The following is a 22,246-nucleotide window of genomic DNA, read 5'->3' as shown; positions in this document are numbered from 1 at the left end:
CTGGCCGTCCTTCTGGGACTCAGGTGGGTGCTGTCCTCCATCCTCCTCTGGGACTCAGGTGGGTGCTGTCCTCCATCCTCCTCTGGGACTCAGGTGGGTGCTGTCCTCCATCCTCCTCTGGGACTCAGGTGGGTGCTGGCCGTCCTTCTGGGACTCAGGTGGGTGCTGTCCTCCATCCTCCTCTGGGACTCAGGTGGGTGCTGTCCTCCATCCTCCTCTGGGACTCAGGTGGGTGCTGGCCGTCCTTCTGGGACTCAGGTGGGTGCTGGCCGTCCTTCTGGGACTCAGGTGGGTGCTGGCCGTCCTTCTGGGACTCAGGTGGGTGCTGGCCGTCCTTCTGGGACTCAGGTGGGTGCTGTCCTCCATCCTCCTCTGGGACTCAGGTGGGTGCTGTCCTCCATCCTCCTCTGGGACTCAGGTGGGTGCTGGCCGTCCTTCTGGGACTCAGGTGGGTGCTGGCCGTCCTTCTGGGACTCAGGTGGGTGCTGGCCGTCCTTCTGGGACTCAGGTGGGTGCTGTCCTCCATCCTCCTCTGGGACTCAGGTGGGTGCTGTCCTCCATCCTCCTCTGGGACTCAGGTGGGTGCTGTCCTCCATCCTCCTCTGCGACTCAGGTGGGTGCTGGCCGTCCTTCTGGGACTCAGGTGGGTGCTGGCCGTCCTTCTGGGACTCAGGTGGGTGCTGGCCGTCCTTCTGGGACTCAGGTGGGTGCTGGCCGTCCTTCTGGGACTCAGATGGGTGCTGTCCTCCATCCTCCTCTGGGACTCAGGTGGGTGCTGGCCGTCCTTCTGGGACTCAGGTGGGTGCTGGCCGTCCTTCTGGGACTCAGGTGGGTGCTGTCCTCCATCCTCCTCTGGGACTCAGGTGGGTGCTGTCCTCCATCCTCCTCTGGGACTCAGGTGGGTGCTGTCCTCCATCCTCCTCTGGGACTCAGGTGGGTGCTGGCCGTCCTTCTGGGACTCAGGTGGGCGCTGGCCGTCCTTCTGGGACTCAGGTGGGCGCTGGCCGTCCTTCTGGGACTCAGGTGGGCGCTGGCCGTCCTTCTGGGACTCAGGTGGGCGCTGTCCTCCATCCTCCTCTGGGACTCAGGTGGGTGCTGGCCGTCCTTCTGGGACTCAGGTGGGCGCTGGCCGTCCTTCTGGGACTCAGGTGGGCGCTGGCCGTCCTTCTGGGACTCAGGTGGGCGCTGGCCGTCCTTCTGGGACTCAGGTGGGCGCTGGCCGTCCTTCTGGGACTCAGGTGGGTGCTGGCCGTCCTTCTGGGACTCAGGTGGGTGCTGGCCGTCCTTCTGGGACTCAGGTGGGTGCTGGCCGTCCTTCTGGGACTCAGGTGGGCGCTGGCCGTCCTTCTGGGACTCAGGTGGGTGCTGGCCGTCCTTCTGGGACTCAGGTGGGCGCTGGCTGTCCTTCTGGGACTCAGGTGGGTGCTGTCCTCCATCCTCCTCTGGGACTCAGGTGGGTGCTGGCCGTCCTTCTGGGACTCAGGTGGGCGCTGGCCGTCCTTCTGGGACTCAGGTGGGTGCTGGCCGTCCTTCTGGGACTCAGGTGGGCGCTGGCCGTCCTTCTGGGACTCAGGTGGGTGCTGGCCGTCCTTCTGGGACTCAGGTGGGCGCTGGCCGTCATTCTGCGTGTCGGTTCAGATCTTACCTCTGGGAGAACATCCCTACCCCAAAAGCCCCCTGCGAGCCCCAAACGCTTCATCCAGGATGGCGACGCCCGCCGGGGTCTGCTTCCTGCCTGTCCCACCACAGCTGAGTCCTGGAGAGCAGAGGTCCGCCCTGCAACTCTGTGCCCCCAAGCCCGGCAAGGTGCCTGCCACATGCCAGCTATTCCTCAAACATGGATAAACAACAAGGTCCTGCTGTGTAGCACAGAAAACTATATTCAGCATCCTGTGATAATGGAAAAGACTATTAAAAAAATGTATATATATGTACAACGAATCACTTTGCTGTACAGCAGAAATTAACACAACGTTGTTTTTTTCTATTTTTTTTTTAATTGGAGTAAAATTGCTTTACAACGTTGTGTTAGTTTCTGCTGTACAAGGAAGTGAATCAGCTGTATGTATACCTATATCCCCTCCCTCTTGGACCTCTCTACCACCCTCCCCCCATCTAGGTCTAGAAAAATGGTACAGATGAAACTATTTGTAAGGCAGGAATAGAGACGTAGATGTAGAGAATGGACGTGTGGACACGGGCGGGGAGGGGAAGGTGGGACGAACTGGGAGATTAGGTTTGACATAAATACACCACCATGTGTAAAATAGAAAGCTAGTGGGGACCTGCTGTATAGCACAGGGAGCTCAGCCCGGTGCTCTGTGAACACAACATTGTAAATCAACTATACTTCAATTAAAAAAAAAAAGTATTTGAGATGAACAAGAGCCCGGGAGTCATTCAGCAGGATGGGGATGCTGACTTCCAGCTTGTGGCCCCCATCCCTGCTCTCACCACCACCACCACCCCAGCTAAGCACCAATTCCCGGACCACAGGAAGTAGACCTCACACATCATGGTGGCTTTCTTGTCTCCACGCTTAGGCTAATCATGCCTGCACACTCTTCCTGTTTTCTCTGAAATGGCTCTTGTCTTCCATAATTATATATTTTTAAAGTGCTTCCTGTGCCTTTGTTCTATTGGTTTGCTTAATTATAAAAAGAGGCTGCCTTTTTTTAGATTGAGTTATGTATTAGCCTATTGTACTATCAAGTTACGTAACAGATATTATTTGAAACTTAAGGGAAATATTGCACGTCATCCCTGCCCCAAATTTCATGATATATCAAAAACTGGTTGCTCAGGTTAATTGGTCCACAGTATAGTTAATCCATTCAAGCCCAGGGCACTAATTTTTCCTTTGATCGCTCATGAAAATGTCTTTTATTTTAGTGTCTGCCCTGTCAAACACGGATATGTTATGCTACAGCCACTAAGGGAAGATATCGTAGAAGAATATTTAATGACAATAGAAAAAGCTGGCCTTACGTCGTATATAAAATAAGAAAGTGTGTTAGAACCTCTATTACATTAGGATCCCAAATGTGAAAAAATTTGGTAAAATCATCTCTGGTTGGTACATATGGATGATTTTTATTTTCTTCTGTATGTTCCTCTGGATTGGGGAGTTTTCTGTGATGAACAGAAATTTCCTTGTAACAAGGGGGAGAAAAGTTTTAAAAATCTTTGGCATTTTGGAAACTTAAGCTCTTCATTTCCTTGAATATCTAGAGAATGAGGAGCCCTTAATTCACAGAAAGACCAGAAGATTCTGCTACTCTCCAGGGGTACTGGAAATCTCCACTGCAACTCTAGGTTTATGGCAGGTGGGAGGTCATCAGTATTAAAGGTTGCGAAGCTGGATTTGGGAAGGACGAGAGCATTCTAAACTAATAAGTCTTCAACAAGCAGGAGAAGCCATATACATCTTCAACCCGTGGGCCCAGAAGGAGTGTCATTTGGGGAGCTCATACATTCGGGTACATCTAGGAGATCAGCCCTCCAGGAACAATCACTGGGTCTTATCATGGAATATCTTGCCTTCCGCGGTGACCCTATGTAACAGCGCCTAGGGTTGCCCAAGGAAGGGCCGCACCCAACGATACAGCTGATCAGTGGAATAGGATGACGCAAGGCTGAAGTGAGATGGACCGTCCCATCGCATGTGCCAGCTCGAGATGCTTTTAGAAATAACGTTTTCTAAAAGGAAAGAAGAACACTTCCATGTGTCTACTCCATAAACCAGGCATTTTACATACAGCTTTCTGTTTAATGTCTGTAGAATAAATCACATCTTCATTATACAGATGAGAACACTGAGACCCAGGGAGGTAATAGCCCAAGAGCCAGGAAGTGGCAAGAGTTATAACCCACACCTGGGTCTCCAGATCCCATCCGATCCCACGCTTCCCCACCATCTGGCACCCCATCAGCAACGAGATAAGTCGGCCGCACCCCCTCGAACGAGCCCATGTCTGCCAGCTTCAGTTTCTGCCTATAACATGAGGTAAGTGAGCTAAGTGGATTTTGAGGTCTCTTTAGCCCTTGCACTTTATGCTTCTTAATGATTTTACTCATATACTAGAGTGACAGCTTAACACAGTTTTTAATGAAACGCTACATTCCTTTTGGCATTAACTTCACATGGTCCCATGAGCAAAGCACAGCAAAGTAAAGACCGGTTATAGGTTCAGATGATAGAGGATTCCAGAAAGCCTAGGATTAGAATTGCATTACCAGAGGCCTGTGCTCCCCTCCCTGAACAAGACCAAAATGTTGGTGAAATTGAAACATTGCCTGTAGTTTGAAAGGGAGTTTCTGAGGAGTACGTTTAATTATGCATTTATAGCACGCTCTCTCTCCCGTTCCAAGTTTCACACGATATGTACCGTTTGGGATACACACGTTAACTTTTCATCATGTTGGAATTCTAATTTCCTCCAAGTCTTTGAAACAAGATTCCAAAATGGCAAATGGAATTCCTTCTATCTTTACTTCAATACTAAACTATGATTGAAATAAACGTGTCCGAGTCGAAAGACGGGCGGCGCCGGGGAGGCGGGGCGCCGGGGAGGCGGGGCGCCGGACACAGGCCTCTAGGCTCCTTTCCCTTCCCCGTGCCCAGTCCTGACTCCGCGGGCGGCGCTAGACCCCCGCCCCGGCCATGGCCACGCTCAGGGTCCTGCCCGAAGCCCAAGCCAAGGTGGCTGTGTTCCGTGAAGACCCATGTGGTAAGACAGAGACCCGCTCGGGAGCTATTTCCCCAAGAAGATTTCTGAGTTGGATGCATTTTTAAAGGAGCCAGCTCTCAATGAAGCCAACCTGAGCAATCTGAAGGCCCCCTGGACATCCCAGGGCCTGATCCAGTCAAGGAGAAAGAAAAGGAGCAGCGGAAGAAACAGCAGGAGAAGGAATACGAGGAGGAAAAGAAGAAAGAGGAAGATGACGACAGAGGTGCTCTTTGTGGCCCAGTGAATTGCAATGAGAAGGTCCTCCTGCAGCGCCTGAAGCCTGACGGCAAGGATGTCACCGAGAAGCTCAACCTGGTCACCACCTGGTTGCAGCTGCAGATCCCTCGGATTGAGAATGGGAAAAATTTGGCGTGGCTGTCGACGAGGAGGTGTTTGAGCTGATGACCACCCTCCACAGCAAGCCGGAAGGCTTCCACACTCAGACCTCCAAATATTTCTCTGAGCGCGCTGATGCTATGACCAAAGCAACTAAGCAGCCCCACGTGGGTGATTATCGGCGACGGGTGCACCAGCTGGGTGAGGCAGAGTCCTGGGATATCCGGCTGATGGTCACGGAGATCCGCGAGGCTTATCCTGTGTTCTACGACATCATCCTGAAGAACTTCGAGAAGCTCAAGAAGCCCAGGGGAGAAACAAAGGGAATGATCTATTGGCCTCCTCTCATATTCTGTGATGGGTCCAGCAGGGACCTTCCTGACGTTTACAGGGGACTCCAGACTTTTCCCACCTTCTGTCTGTTGAGATTTCTCCCTCACCTTGCCTCCCAGGTACAATATATATAGTCATACCATTGCTCAACAAAAAAAAAAAAAAAAAAAAGGAAGAAACGTGTCCAAGCACATAAGAACAAATATTTTCAGTACCTTGTAAGGGTCTGAGTTTGTAAGGTGACTGCAAATCAAAGCCGGTTAATGGACTCAGCACATCAGACAACGAGCCACAGGGAGCTGCGATGGGTCTTTTGTCGTTCAGGTTACACTTGGACCTAGGTTCGTCTGCTTGTAATCATTAACATCTAGAAAGAAGAGTGCATTGTTTTTTAACATCTGTATCGGAGTATAATTGCTTTACAGTGGTGTGTTAGCTTCTGCTGTATAACAAAGTGAATCAGCTATACATATACATATAACCCCATATCTACTCCCTCTTGCGTCTCCCTCCCACCCTCCCTATCCCACCCCTCTAGGTGGACACAAAGCACGGAGCTGATCTCCCTGTGCTATGCGGCTGCTTCCCACTAGCTACCTATTTTACATTTGGTAGTGTATATATGTCCATGCCACTCTCTCACTTCGTCCCAGCTTCCCCTTCCCCCTCCCTGTGTCCTCAAGTCCATTCTCTACGTCTGCGTCTTTATTCCCGTCCTGCCCCTAAGAAGAGTACATTTGCATGCAAAAAATGTTAGAATTTCACATGTTTTTTTATCCGATGGTCAAAGTGGGTAATTAAGTCCATAATTTTTTATGAATGTTTTGATGTCTGTGAAGGCATACCACTTAACTAATGGCTGAGAATTGTTGAGACACAGAGGCTATCTGAATAAACACTATGAAGAAGGGTATTTAGACTTCCTCTGCGTTCAAAGGTGGGCACGGCGTCCCTGGTGGCTGAAGTCTCTGATGGCAGCTGGCGGCCAGAAGATTCGGCCTGAGGACCAAGGAAGGCTCAGTTTCTGAGCTCAGAAGGGGGCAGGCAGTTCTGCTGTCAGGCAGCCATTGGGTTTTCACTGGTTCTGACACGGATTTGGAGTCATGTGAGCACAGATGCATTACTTACATTCTGAGTCTCTGCCTCTGTGAAGGTGGATGAGGGGCTCTGCTTCTCTGTGAGATGGTGGTGAGGCTGGCAGGAGACTGTGCAGGTGGCAGCCCAGGTGACAGGCCAGCTCAGGGCCGGGTACGGGCCGGGTATCCACTGAAAGTTGGCATCCACGAAGAGGGAGAGGAGTGTGGATGGGGTTCCCTCTCCCGGGGAGTGGAGGAGGGGCTGGGGAGGGGCGCCTTACGCGGAAGGCCTCGCTCAGAGGGAGACCCAGGGCGGGCATCAGCCACCGTGGCGCTTCTTCCCTCCTGGGATTGGCTCGCAACATGGCCTTTTCTCTCTTTTTCTCGAGCATCTGTCATTGGACGGCTCTTGCCAACAGCTCATTCTAACCTCGAAAGTAACTCTCACTTGCGTTTTCCCTCGGGGGCTGTTCTTTGTTCTTGCGTTTGCAGGAACCCCAGATTCATAGACATGTATCTCCAGCTACCGCTGGTCCAAGGTGCCATCTCTGCGTTGGTCTGCACAGGGGTCATGTGTGGGCTGGCAAAGCTTGAGAGCGAGAGTGGCCTGGCGCTGCGGTTTAGCGCAGGCCTTGGGACCTGAGGCAGCTGAGAAGCTGGTTGACCAGGAGGCCACGCAGGAGAACCGGGCAGGGGGTAGACCTCGGGGAGCAGTGTGCTCCGATGACAAGCGAGGGGGCCTGGTGAGTTTCACGGCCACTGTCGCCAAATTGCGATGTCATCGCTTTTCTCCCAAATTTGGTCCCAGTCTTCCCTGATTGGATGGTTAATCTTTGACAGACAGCAAGCAACTCTGAATAAGCTTGTAATTTTTTTTTTTTGCGGTACACGGGCCTCTCACTGTTGTGGCCTCTCCTGTTGCGGAGCACAGGCTCCGGACGCGCAGGCTCAGCGGCCATGGCTCACGGGCCCAGCCGCTCCACGGCACGTGGGATCCTCCCGGACCGGGGCACGGACCCCTGTCCCCTGCATCGGCAGGCGGACTCTCAACCACTGCGCCACCAGGGAAGCCCAATCTTGTAATTTATAAATACGAAATAACACCATATAATACCAAAGATGCTCTTTTGGAGGAGGAAAAAGATAAATATAACTTTTTAAAATATTCTTTAATAGCCTCAGAGTGGAACAGAGTGCAAGGCCCACCATCCGTAGAACAGTTTTGTCTTCGGCTTAGAAAGTGGATGGAAAGAATTTTGGTAAAGATATACAATCTTACAATGTTAATGAGGCCCGTTTGCAAAATTCCACTTTTAAACAGATGTTGATTAATCTGTAGGCAGCCGTAAAATAAGAATTTATGAGTTTAAAAAGTTAATTATTTTAGAGCATCCAAAGCTGTCACCCTTAACCTATTTCTTTCTGTGGACCAGCAAAAGCACACATGGACAATTTGTTTTCCTGACCATTTGTACCATAATTTTACTTTCAGTGAAAGACTATGTCTAAATTAAAGGCTTACCCGGCAAAAATAAAGCTTTCCTATATATGATTTTACGGATGGTTCCATCACTGATATTCCTGGCTATTAATACTTTCCATGAGTTAGGCCATGGGTGAGGGTGTTACTTAGAATCTGAAATATTACACAACAGTTTCAAAGGAAATGTAATTATATGATCCATTATCCAGGGAGTGGGCCAGAGTTTTAATCTCATAACATCAAAGATATAATTTTTAATATTATGTATGCCTGGGATTCTGTTAAACTATAACTTTTAGAGCCTTGTTTCTGTTGCATCAACAAATGAGGAAATGAAGCTGCAAGAGGAGGTGCTAGTTGCTTCACCTGAGATCTTTTTTTTAACTAAGGAGACAGACGACGGTGCTGTTGGGTGAACAGGCACAGATGGAAGAGAGCGAGAGCTCCGTCCTGGAGGAGGGGAGCCATGGAGGGCGCATTATGTCACCTGAGAATCTGCTCATTTTACAGAAAGACAGCTATATCCATCAACCGTGGTGTTTCCTCATTCCACTCTGGGCCAATGGGGGGCATTTTTCAAAAAAATCAAGTCTTGGATACTTCCTGATGGTATGTTCAAGCAGTTCATATTTTATCTCCAATGATTTGAAGCTCAATGTTTATGGATGGATCTTTACCTTCCTTGTGAGAGGGAACTGGAATGCTGCTCAGAGCAAAGTCTGTGGTCTGGGGGGAGGGAGCAGGGCCAGGCCATTGTCTTTGGCTGGAATCCTGTTCCCTCCAGAAATCACAAACAGCACGTGGGAGAGACAGAGTGATGAGCAGCTGCAATGTCTACTGGGAAAATCTTTAAAATCCTAGAGAACCTCAGTATTCCAGCTGTGAGCCCTAGCTGAGGGCAAAGTAGATTCATAGGACCATAAAGAGATTGTCTGATCTGTTGGTTTTCAAAATATTTCTCATCAACATGTCCTATTCTCAAACAAAATCTTAGGCAGGTCTCTAATAACACAAAATAAAAAGTAAGATAAAGGAGGAGCTGCTCTAGTGAGGGCAGGGGTCGGGTGGGGAGCCCAGAGCGGTTCGTTCTAGATGGTTCTAGGTGGTTCTAGATCAAAAGAGCAACCCTCAAGAGCAAGGGAACTGATGAGCCTAGGTGGCTGTTAGCAACTCAGCTCAATGGATGCAGAAGTGCTACCAGAACTTAGTTCTTTTGAAAAACACAGTGGGGTGATGTTTTTTCCAGCACAGAGTGTGCCAACAAGAAATGTGTATTTCAGTAAGAGGTATATTGTTTAAGAAGCAGAGAGATTCACATTTCAGTTTAGAAAAATTTCCATTAAGTGGTCTAATAAATACACCAGGTGTTAAAGGTGTATTCACCTTTACTTATCTAGACAACTTATTCTCACGAGGGGAAACTTCATTTAGTGGTGCTGGACAAACAGGTGGTTTGGTACACATGTAGATAACAATACAAGTCATTTGGTCTTGTGTTTTACGTTGGTATGCACACCTTTCAGGGCCTGGGGACGCAAAACAACTACAGGCATCATTAACCAATCTCCTCCCCTCCAGCACCGTCACCTGCCTCTCCTGGTGGTACACTGGAATCTTCTCTTAATCAAGGTACTATTATCCACGTCAACACTCTTCCCACCATTTCTCTCAGGGTAACACTGTCTGACTGTGTCGATCAATAAGAGTCTGTTGTAGGCTCTTCTCTTTCTCTTATAGGGTAAGTATGCAGGACGTGTTTAGTCATGGGACTGTGGCTTATCACAAGCAGGTGCCATGCCGTAAGAAAACTATTGTATCCACGAAGACGAGAAGTTTCTGGGCCCCCTTCTTGCCTCTACCCTCCATCTCTGTTCCTGCCACAGCCCTTTGTGTGACAGAAAGGAACAGCAGTGGGAGATCTGTCTAGTGAGGGAATAGTCCTATACAGAAATCTACACAGATGATGACATGGCACCTAGCACATTGCAGCAATGTACATTTCCTGGTTTGGATATTGCAGTGTGGTTATGTGATATCTAACCATAGAGGAAACTGGCCTGTGGGTATCAGAGGCCTCTCTACATAATTTTTGTAACCACTTGTTAACCTACAATTAAAGTACAGTAAGTCCCCTATATACAAACCTTCAAGTTGTGAACTTTCAAAGATGCGAACTTGTGTTCGCATGTCCAATCATGTAAGCTAGTTCACGTGTATGGTGTACATTGTCACGTCCGTGCATCCTCTACAAGGGGTTGTGCTTTTGTGTACTTTACAGTACTGTAGAGACTACAGTAGTACAATATCTTTATTTCTAGCCGAGGATGTCCAGAAGCAAGCGTAAAGGTACCGGTGATAGAGCTGGTACCGCTACCAGCCCCTGTATGCCAGCTGTTGTACTATACTACCTTACCTTTCAAGGTACTGTTCTGTAAGATTAAAAATGGTTTCTTGGGCTTCCCTGGTGGTGCAGTGGTTGAGAGTCCACCTGCCGATGCAGGGGACGTGGGTTCGTGCCCCGGTCCGGGAAGCTCCCGCATTCCGCGGAGCAGCTGGGCTCGTGAGCCATGGCTGCTGGGCCTGTACGTCCAGAGCCTGTGCTCCGCAACGGGAGAGGCCACAACAGTGAGAGGCCCGCGTATCAAAAAAAAAAAAAAAAAAGGTTTCTTTATTTTTAGCGTTTGTTTTTTAGGTATTACTTGTGTGAAAAGTGTTATAAGCCTATTAGGGTACAGTACTATATAGCCGATTGTGTTAGTTAGGTACCTAGGCTAACTTTGCTGGACTTACGAACGTGCTCTTGGAACAGAACCCGTTCATATGTAGGGGACTTCCTGTACAGAGAAGGAGCCCCAGAATCTCTCTCCTAGTTGGTACTTGCCCCTTCTCCCCATCTTTCTGGGTATCCCACCTCCACGACCTCAGCCGGATGGCAGCAGTCACCCAAGCTCTGGGGGAACGAGATGAGGGAAGAGCACGGAGCCTGGAAAAGCTGAGAGGTCCCCACTCCTTCTCCCCCTCTGCTGGGTCCCAGATCCATGCACATCAGCCCTAGGACCAGGACGCCTGTAATTTTAAGTCATCTTTTGCTGTCTTGCATTCAGTAACGGCACCCACAGGTCTGTGTGACAGATCTCTCGAGATGGACCTTTTTCTTTTTTAACCAAGATTACTTTAGAGAACAAACTCACAGTTTTTCGACTTCTATTAAAGTACGTGGCTTTCTAGGTACTTTTCAGTGTCTCACACAAATCCCTGTTGTGATAACAGAGCTACAGAGGATGCTGTCTGGGCTCCTGTGGGGCTGAGGGTGGGAGTCTGGGACTCCTCCTCTGTCCCTTTGATTGGAGGTGTAGGAAATCTAGGTACTTTTCCCCACTGGCACTAAAGTCCTGTGTAAAATGAGTAATATCACAGGATACCGGGAAAACCCAACAAGAAATTTTCAAGTATTTTCCCAAATATTCCTTTGAAAACCTTTTATGCACCATTGTCACATTTATTATAAGACATAACGCCTGTGGCATAAAATGTGTACACGGAGCTTTTCCCTCTGAGATACACAAATAGTAAATCTGAACAACGGAGCAGGATTAAAGCAACTTCAGTTGTGCCGTGAAGATGCTGCATTCTTTTTTTTTGCGGTACGCGGGCCTCTCACTGTTGTGGCCTCTCCCGTTGCGGAGCACAGGCTCCGGACGCGCAGGCTCAGCGGCCATGGCTCACGGGCCCAGCCGCTCCGGGGCATGGGGGGATCCTCCCGGACCGGGGCACGAACCCGTGTCCCCTGCATCGGCAGGTGGACTCTCAAACACTGCTCCACCGGGGAAGCCCAGATGCTGTATTCTTGACATGGTGTCATAGCCACCGTTAATTTCTTTTTGAAAAAAATTTATTTTATTAAAGTATAGTTGATATACAATGTGTTAATTTCTACTGTACAGCAAATTGATGTTATACATATATATAGTGTGTGTGTGTATATATATATACCTTTTTTCATATTCTTCTCCATTATGTTTTATCACAGGGTATTGAATATAGTTCCCTGTGCTATATAGTAGCACCTTGCTGTTTATCCATTCTATATGTAATAGTTTGCATCTACTAATCCCAAACTCCCAATCCATTCTTCCCCTACGCAGGTGGGGCAACCCCTTGGCCACCACAAATCTATTCTCTATGTCTGTGAGTCTGTTTCTGTTCCGTAGATAAGTTCACCTGTGCCATGTTGTGCCACTGCTAATTTCTAACTGTGTCATTGTTGTAATGATCGTCAGATCTGCTCTTAAAAAGGTTGTTGTTAAAAATTTTTTTGGAAAAAAAAAATTTTTTTTGGAAAACAGTATTTAATAATTCGCAAACACTGACTGCAAATGAAGCATACGTAAAATTTTCTCTGGGCTTTGAGTGAATTATTATTAAAGAAGTGAAAGCAAAGGGAAATAGCTAATCCCCGTCTTTGAAGTCCGTTTGGAACTTAATTGACCATTAGGACACCAACTACTTTGGCAGACCACCATTCAATAAAGAGAGACTCAGCCTTACATTAGGGATGAGAGCAGAGCAATTCATCAAAAGCTACACAACATTTACATTGCTTTCCGTGGAGATTTCTTGGGGAAAGTGCAGAGCACACAGTTTTAAGTAATTTATGAGCTTTTTAGTAGTGTTATAGCAATTGAGTTCTGACAATAATGAAACTGTTTGTTGACAAGTATGTGTGAGATTTGTTTGACTTGGGCCGTGATTGTACCTCGTCTCCTGCCTTAGAAGCTCAGGCTGAGATGAATGAAGTCGGGGGGAAATTTTTTGAAAAAAATAAGTAATGCTGATAAACATCTCCAGTGTTTAACCAGACTAAAACAGTAATACTGCCTTATATCCAAACAAAATCCATTTGTGAAGTTGCATTGCTATTCTGACAAATCTCATTTGATCCATAGGGACCCAACTGTCAAGATATCAATTTAACAATTAATTTTCAGGCTCGAAAAAATATTACTCTCACATTAGCCCTATGATATGCGTATAACCAAGAAATATGATCAAAACCATTTTTTCAAGTTTTGATCTGAAAACGGACATAACCCTGGTCCCACTGGTGAGCTCTCCATGGTAAGGACACTGGATAGATTCCCACCAGCTTCTCTGTTTCGAGAGGTTGAACAAGATACCAGAAAAGAGGGATTCTGACTTTTCTTTTGATGAGCTCCATGGCCTTGAGTATAGCATTCAGCCTGTCTGGACTGCGGGTCCCAGTCCATGATTCTAGACCGTCCTGTAGAATTGTGATTTTCAAGCTTTGCGCACATGAGGACCATTTGTGTAACATTAACAACTATACAGACCACCATAAAAATAGTAGATTTACCTTCATTCTCCACCGATGAAAAGAAAAAAATATATGTATATTTATTTAATTTACTCAGTCTATAAAATCATAAGAGCTATTACTCTTAGCTAGTAAGCATTGTGCTAATTACGTACTTGATATTATAAGTGAACATTATTAGAAAACTGATTTTACAAGTGAGGCCCTGAGGCCTTGAGAGGTTAATTAACTTGCTCAAGGTCACAGAGCTGGAAAGCTGTGGACTATTGAACCCTCTCAAATTACTCCAGACCCTAAACGCCCACGTTCCAGACCTCGTGTTGGGTACTGCAGTGGGGCGGGGGTGGGGGTGGGGTAGGTGTGGGTGGGATGAGGATAGGTTTCGTCGTTCTATTCTGATGCTTAAGTCTAAGGAAATGCTTCCTCACCAGTCCCCAGAGCATCAGTTGAGAAGACCACACCTGTTTGTTTATTGCACAAGCGTTGATTTACTCTGTTAGAAGCAGTGATGGATCTGGATCTACACACAAAGCAGTGAATAAATAATTAACTGTGTTGGCGACCCCGTCGTTGGCTAACAATGGGCTCGTACTTGATTCCCTATGACTGTAGGATATCCCAGGTAAGAAATGTAGGAAGCGATGTATTTTTTTTTTTGGAGAAGCTGACTTCAGATGAATAAACAAAATAATGACTTGAAATGTCGTTTCATGGACGCTACTGTATTATTTATCAAATGGTGTAAATGCCTACCTTTAAGGAGGTTTCCAAGGCAAACAACGTGTGAGTCTTGTTAAGTGCCCTAAAATATTTTTTTTTCTTTCTTTTTTTTTTTTTTTTTTTTGGTGGTACGCGGGCCTCTCACTGTTGGGGCCTCTCCCGTTGCAGAGCACAGGCTCCGGACGCGCAGGCTCAGCGGCCATGGCTCACGGGCCCAGCCACTCCGCGGTATGTGGGATCTTCCCGGACCGGGGCACGAACCCGTGTCCCCTGCATCGGCAGACGGACTCTCAATCACTGCACCACCAGGGAAGCCCAAGTGCCCTAATATTTAACAAGAAATTCCCTGCCTAGATTTTCAGGTATGGCCCTATTGTCTGTGAGAATACTCACTGTTACATAATTCAGGACGTCTGAAATCATTTTCAATGTCTCTGCTAGAAGAACCTTACTTTCCACTGTTAACATTGGGCAGATATAAGACCCTGATTTTGAACTTATACCAAAGGGACACCAACTGACCTCTGATAATGTTTGTGTCATAGATCCAGCTCTGTTCCCTCCATCCAAATCAAACCCCTTAGGTAGCTTTGTGCTTCATTAATCCCACATGTGGTTCGGGAAGACTGTTTTAACCATAGGACTCACTTGGGGAGCAGGGTGAGGGCATCCCCACAACTTCACACACAAGTGAACCAAGTACACATATTTGATTTCGTTGTTATGTTGGGTTGGCATTTTTTCTAATCAAGCAGCATCTTTCTAAGGCTGCACTCCATAGGGTGTATTCATAGGGTGTTCTAGATTGAAATGTACATTCACACACATCATCATGTTGAATAATGCTAAGTCGTTCCAAATTAGAATATCTTAATGTATTTATATAAATCTCGTTATGAAAGTTATTTGCATACGGAACGTTATTTAAAAGAAATTGTCATTCCTAATTATTTTTTAACCACATCCTTTATTTATTAACTTGAATCTTTACTTCAAATAGTCCACAAGAGACAACATTCCCAACGGGAATCCACTGATGCTGGAGCTATTTTCATGTGAAACCGTTTTGCAGATGCCAACTGTTCTCCTTTTCCCAAATTCTATTCGCTATTTGAAGTTTGACCAACAAGTATTTATATTAATTTGTATTATTAACTGAGCTGCAGAAATTTTCTTAGCAATGTTTTGAATAAATAGGAATATTGTCCCAATGATACTTAGACTGAAAAATAAGTAAATGCTTCAAGAAAGTATTTTGAGATGCAGGAATATTTGATGCATTTTCAGTAAGTACCAACAACAGGACACGCTGTGTTGACTTCACTAACTGAAGTGACAACTACAACAATAAACCCTCCACCTTATGTGTTGTTTCTAGTCACAAAAAAGCGTACTTTAAAAAAAATTTTTTATTGACTTATAGTTGCTGTACAATATTATATAAGGTACAGGTATATAATGTAGTGATCCACAATTTTTAGAGGTTCTACTCCACTTATAGTTATTATAAAATATTGACTACAGTCCGTGAGTTGTACAACATGTCCTTGTGGCTTATTTTATACATAATAGTTTGTACCTCTTACTCGCCTATCCCTGTTTGCCCCTCCCCTTTCCCTACAAAAAGAGTACTTTGGAAGCTTTTCAATAGCCCCACAGTTTTCGTACAAATCTTCTTAACAAAATCTATCAACTCTTTTGCTTTTGACCAAAATAATATATTCCAGCTTGGCCTCTCCACATTTGTTTTATATTAATTTTTTTACTGGCATATTTAGTTGCTATGCCTAATTTGTGGATCATTACATCATTTTGAACAAAAATCGAAACCAGTCATTTTTTTTTTCCAAGGGGGTGTATGCTCCAAAATATTTGACAGACTCTAAAAAAGTGTTTGGGAGGAATCGTCGTGCACACTGATAAATTACACAGTTAAGGAAGACTCACCAGGTTCCAGACAATTAGCACATCAGTGAGCACCCCAGATGTGGACTTTATACTCTAATAGTGGGAAATGCGGTACAATCAGTAGAAATAATAACTAAACATAGTCTTTGCATGTTACAAATGGACCTTTGTTATGAAAAATAAAGTAGAAGAGGGGAGAGACGCTTAAGGTGACACGTGGGCAAAGTCTTGAAGGAGACGGGGGATGGGAGGACATCCAGGGCTAGCTCAAGGCACCACGTGCTGGAGGTCCTCGCCTCTTCCGTTGGAAAGAACTTGACTTTTTCCTCCCAGAATGAAACAGAGAGACAAGTATCAACTGAGAGAAAGCCCTCTGTGCAGAGGGAGCAGACAGGCACAGCCTTTACATGGTGGGTTAAATTGCGTTCCCCAAAGAGATGTCAAAGACCTAACCCCCAGTACCTATGAACGGGGCCTTAGTTGGAGATAGAATCTTTGCAGGTGTGATCAGGTGAAGATGAAGTTATCAGGGTGTGATCAGTGACCTTGCGAGAAGAGACACACCGGCCAGGAGAAGATCATGGGAAGCAGAGGCAGAGCTTGGACCACGGCATCATCACCCCAGGGTCAAAGGCCACCCCCAGCAGCTGGCAGAGGCAAGGTAGGTCCTCCCCTTGAGCCTTCCGAGGGGGCTTGGCCCTGCCAACACCTTGATTTCAGACTTCCAGCCTTCGAAGCGCGCGAGAGAATACATTTCTGTTGTTTTAAGGCCCCCAGTGCATAGTACGTTGTCACAGCAGCTCCGGGAAACTCACACATCAGCTGAGAATGAGGATGAGGCGCGAGGGGGCGGAGCCTGAGGAAGGAGGGCCCGGGGCAGGGGGAGGTGCTGGATCTGGAGATGCAGGAGGCTGGTCAGCGTCCTGGGTTCATTTGATGCTTGAGTTTGTGAGTTTCCCTGAAGACCCGTCAGCGGGTTCCGTTTTCTCTCACAGCCCGATGGTGAGGAATTGCATGAGGTACAGGTGGGCTCGTTACAGCGGGTGAGAGGCATGGCAGCATATAGGGTATTTGCCAGGGAGTGACATAACTAAGTTGACCTTGGAATTGAAGTTGGGTATCTATCGAGGGAAGTGAGGGCTTGAGGGCCGGCTGAGAAATCATGCAGAAGTGGGGAAAGCACTGAATTCTGGCTCCCACTAAAGTGGTTTTTCATTTTCCAATTGCTGGAGTCGTTAATTCCTGTATAATTCCTGTCCAATGAATTGACAAACTGAAATAATACAGCCCTAAGGTTGTATTGCTTACAAAATCAGGGCTCTGGGTTTAAACATGGTTGAGGAACGTAATTTTTTAGAACAGAAAGGAGCCTCAGCAAGCATCTAACCAGACACCCACATGCTTTTAGATGGGAAATACTTAGGGTAAGCGCGCTGCCCGTGATTTCATGGCTATTAAGTCATAGAAGCAGGAGCAGAATTGAGGTGGTCGGTTGGTGTAGTGCTGCTACCGCAACTACAACTTACTTGACGTAAACGTCCATCAACCCTGGCAGGCTGGAAACGACTTTGAAATACATTTTTTTAATGGGTCTGTCAATGTGTCTATTAATGGTTATTTAGAACAGTTTGCTTTACGGAACACATTTTGAGAATCAAACAAGATTAGAATAAAAAGTAACTGTATTATTATATCTGTTCTATTTTAACTTACTTGCTTTTCCCACTAAATTACACCATTTTTTTAAAAAAAAAAAAACCCTTACCATTATTTTTGTGTCTTTTAGCAACCTAAGCAAATGCAGTCACCTGGCGATTACTCAGAGGGCGACGGGTGTCGGAAAAAGGAACTGTAGTCTGTGTAGCAATTTGCATTAAAATGTATGCTAGATGCTGGGTGAGGATTTACAGACGATGCATTCCCTCGTATTCCCTTGGTTGTCATACGTTGAAAGAAAATATTAGTCATAAGTGGGAAAATCTGCACTACTGACCACTCGCATGCACGCTTTTGTGTTTCAGTAAAGCTCCTTGGATGGAGTGGGGTGTAATTTCCAGCATGACTGACTGTGTCTGTTACTGGCCTCCAGTCCACTGCTTTCTCAGCAATTTATGTGTTTTGAAAATGTTCATGCAACCTCAGTACTTTCTTTTCCTTCCACTCAGCATCTCAAAGCTACAGACACCGAGGAACAAAGACTAGAGAGGAGGTGGAACCTCATTTCTGTTCCACTGAGGATGCCAGCCAAGTGGACGCTGAAACGTAGAAGTCCTTCCATCACTTCTGAAGGAGAGTCAAGAGCCCTTTGTGGTCTGTTCTCCCACGATTGCTCCTGGGCTACCTCTGCTGTTCCCAAACTCTCCGGTTCCTTATTCTATCGGCCCCAACACTTCTCTTACCACTGAGAACGTACCCTCGCCCATCTCACGTGACTCCAGCTAGAGGGTTAACTCTGAGACCCCCGTCTCCAACCACGAAATGGGCACCTGGCTGAGCCTGGTGACCCTGGCGTCCCATTTGCCCTTCGCAGTGATGGGTTCAAGGCGTATAGGGAACCCCCAGGTAGGACAAGTCTGAGTCGTTCTGTGACAACTGATACCAGATGCTGGGAGAGAGGGGTTCTTTCTACCTTCAGAGCACTAGCTGTAAAGAAATGGCCATCTTTCCAACCGTGGGGAGAGAGTCTGCTTGCTGGCGGGGACAACGGAGTCAACAAGGAAAATTAAATATTAGAAATAAGTCGAGAAGGGAGAGGGGAGGGAGAGACAGAGAGAGAGAGAGGTCAGGTTACATTATACCATCTAAGCTTTAAGCTCCAGGTCCAAATGTGCATTCCATCCAGATTGCATGCTGTAGGTCAGTAAGCCTTTTCTAATTAAGTCAGTGCAACCAGTGGGCACCAGGAACTTCAAACACCTTCTACATCTTTTCCTCTTTCTGCCTCCTAAAGACACTCAAACCGGTCCCATGACTTTTCTGTCACCCTCAGTTATCGGCACTCTCATTTCCTCAGACATTACAAATGCCACTCCCATACAAATCAAAACCGTACTCTTTCTTCCTGGCCAAAGAGCTCTTCTTCCCAGCTCAGGGATTCCCTGAAATGTGGGGACCAGCCATGAGAGAGGAAAGCTGGCATTTGTCCTTCAATTCTTGGTGTCGTGACTTTCCCCTTGGTACGATGACTTCTGCAGAAGGGAAGGGAGAGCGTCCTGCTTGAACAGCGTCATGGTCTGAGTGTTTAATCCTCGTTTGCAAATGCCTAGACATTGGGCGCTTCTATATTCTGGAGGCAGGAGCCCCATCCTGACCCTGCCTTTTCCCCGCCGCCTTCTTGGGAGAAGTCTTTGAGCTGGTGACATTTCCTGGTACCCAGCTGGTCCCTGGGAAAACCTGGCACCCTTGCCCCTCCCCCCTCCCCAATTCGGGAAGAGCTTGTTTCTCCCCCTGCTGCCTGTCTTTTTGTCTTGTCACTGGGGGCTACTTCAGCCTTCCTGCTTCTCCAAGTAAGATTAGGTCAACAGTCTCTTCCTTCAAATATGCCCACCAATTCCAGGGGTGCCTGTCAGCCCCCTGGGGGCTCCTGGAGGTGCACTTCTTGATCCACTGCAGGTCTTGTGAGGTTCTAGAGGGTGTCTCCTCTTCTTGAAAGTACATCCTTGTTGCTCAAAGATTCCCCTGGACTTCCCTCAGTTGACCCGGGAGCACAAACGCCATAAAATCCAAACTAGACCAACAAGTCCCGGCAAGAAGAGCAAGCTTGGCCATCAGTCTCCTTGACTCTCTCCTCTTCTTTCACCTTGGCTGGCGGTGGGTGATGGGCAAAGGATCTCAGAAGGACCTTCTGCAGGTGCTGTGCCTTTTCCATTAATAATGAGGACAATCTTGTCCCACTGTCCTGAAGCTCTGAGGCACGAGGACAGTTTAAGGCAGTATCCCATGACCGCGATTTCAACTTAGGTTGACTTTATGGCAAGCAAAGGAGTCCTGACCTGCACACCTCCTATTTCTCATTCATTCCTGAGGCCTTGGGCTCTCCTGTTTATAGAAACTCGCTTCTCCCCTGGAAGGCCCCTATACATGTCAGGTTTATTACTGCTGTTTCAATTCCCTGTCATCCAGTTGGCATCCCCTAGGAAATCCCCTCTGCTTATATAGAGGTCCCAAATATTCTCTTTCCCACTCCTTGGCAACAAGTGCTGGATGAAGGCATAAATGGACAAGTCAGTACAGAGATCGATGCGCTGCCATCATCCTGATGTGTCAGGTCGGTAACTTTCCATGTGAAAGTTCATGACCAGTGTTCGCTACTGCCGGTAGTCAGACCGTTTTCCACCCCTACACCGAACGGTGTGCATCTGTCTCTGTAGAGACACGTCCAACCTAGAGAGGTAAACCCTACCAAATGCTATAAAAGACAACGAAGACTCGCAAAGAAAGGGCAGTGAGCTGCCATCAGCTTGCAAACAATGAGAAGGCAACAGGCGCACCCCCGGGCAAGCCCGTGGAACACAGGTACCACGATGCACGAAACGAAGGCGGGGCTTAGTCAACTGCTAAAAGCCAGTGAATTTGTTACAGCAACCAGGTCCATACGCTGAACGATGTCAGCCTCCCCAGAAGCCCTGGCTGTGCCCCCCTCCCCATCATGGGCTCTCACCCCTTCCAAAATCACCCCTCTCCTGGTTTTGACACTAATCGCTCCTTTACACTTCCTTATTGCTGTACTTAAACTTGATTAAGTTTTAAGTCCACACATCATCTCCCACCAACCAATTCTTTTTCTTACTGTTCGTCTGTTGAAGAAGGTGGGCCATTTGTCCTGTTGTGTTTCCCAAGGACTAGATCTTGCTGCTTGCCATATATCATGAACAAACCACACAGCAATAATTACATAAAGTTTTACTGATCCAAAAGTATTATATTTGCCACCAAAAATGATTCTTTGTATATTTTTGTTCTAAAAATCATAATGATGCCACAATTCAGATTTGCTGCCTACTTTTACAATTAACTATTAAATTCTTTTGGGAGATCATGATACATAAGAGGGAGGAGATATGGGGATATATGTATATGTATAGCTGATTCACTTTGTTATAAAGCAGAAACTAACACACCATTGTAAAGCAATTACACTCCAATAAAGACGTTAAAAAAGCATTTATTTCAGGAATAGCTTTTGCAAAGATGTAATTGATAACATTAAAAATCAGAATATGCGTTTTCCATACTTACCTGTAAAGTACAGAAGTGCAGTGTTGAGGTGTTAAGGCATTTCGGGACAAAGGACACTTCCATGTTTCCTTAGCTTAGAGCTTGCCTCTTTGCTTAGAAGACTCTTTCATCCTTTTGACAAAAGAAAGGTCCCCTACTCCCTAGAGCCAGTTATCCTGTACCCGCTGTGTGTGGTTGGATTCAGAGGTTCGTTCAGATCTGGGTTCAATTCCTTTGGCAAGACCACACTGGGATGTATCCTCGGAACGTACTTTATGTCTGTTTCTTTGTCCTTTTCGACACCTCGATCCATAGATTCACTGGAGATTGGTAAATAGTTGCATTCAAATTTTATCATTTTGTTTTCATTTATTAGCTAGAATAAGTTTATAAGTTGAGCTTTCCCCTCATCTGATCTTTAGTTAAATGTCTATAGTTGATGGAGGATAAGCATAAAAAGTGCTTGATCCTTTCCTTTTATTTACTGGGGTTTCAAAATAATGGGCTCATTATTCATGCCTCTCAAGAAGTGACCAATTTGGTTTTGTAAAATATCATTATAATCACAAGGATTTAAGCCAACGGGATATAGGTCAATCTTTGCCATTTCTACCCTTTTTAAAACTCAAATTGCGCCCTTTTGACCAGGGGGAAATTTGTCAAGCTGACTCCCTAGTTCTTTTGAAATAAGCCTAGTAGTCTTTTATCGCTTAGTAATTACCTGGAATTACAACGTGTTTTAGGCTAATTGTAGTAGTTTCTTAGGGCTTCGTAGCAAAGTACCATAAACTGATTGTTTAAAGCAACAGAAAGGTATTCTTCCAGTTCTGGAGACCAGAAGTCTGAAATCGAGGTATTAGTAGGGACGTGCTCTTAATGACTGCACTAGGGGAAATCTGTTCCACACCTTCCTCTTGGTTTCTGTTGCTGGCGATCCTTGCTCTTTGGCATGTAGCAGACCTGACACTCCAGTCTCTGCCTCTGTCATCAGGTGGCTTCTCCCTGTGTGTCTTCACACCATCCTCCCTCTGCATGTGTCTGCCTCTGTATCTCTTCTCTTCTATAAGGACACAAGGCCTGTTGGATTAGCCCACCTAGTCCACCATCA

At 46.5% G+C, this 22,246-nt stretch overlaps 1 pseudogene; it reads left to right on the top strand.

Annotated features, from left to right (window-relative positions):
- Positions 1-4,663: 4,663 nt before the first annotated feature.
- Positions 4,664-7,118, top strand: LOC136137569 (proteasome activator complex subunit 1 pseudogene; annotated as a pseudogene).
- Positions 7,119-22,246: the final 15,128 nt, after the last annotated feature.

The sequence above is a fragment of the Phocoena phocoena genome, chromosome 18 (genome assembly GCF_963924675.1).
Source record: "Phocoena phocoena chromosome 18, mPhoPho1.1, whole genome shotgun sequence".
Classification (NCBI taxonomy): Eukaryota; Metazoa; Chordata; class Mammalia; order Artiodactyla; family Phocoenidae; genus Phocoena; species Phocoena phocoena.
This window is presented reverse-complemented; position numbering and strand designations above follow the sequence as displayed.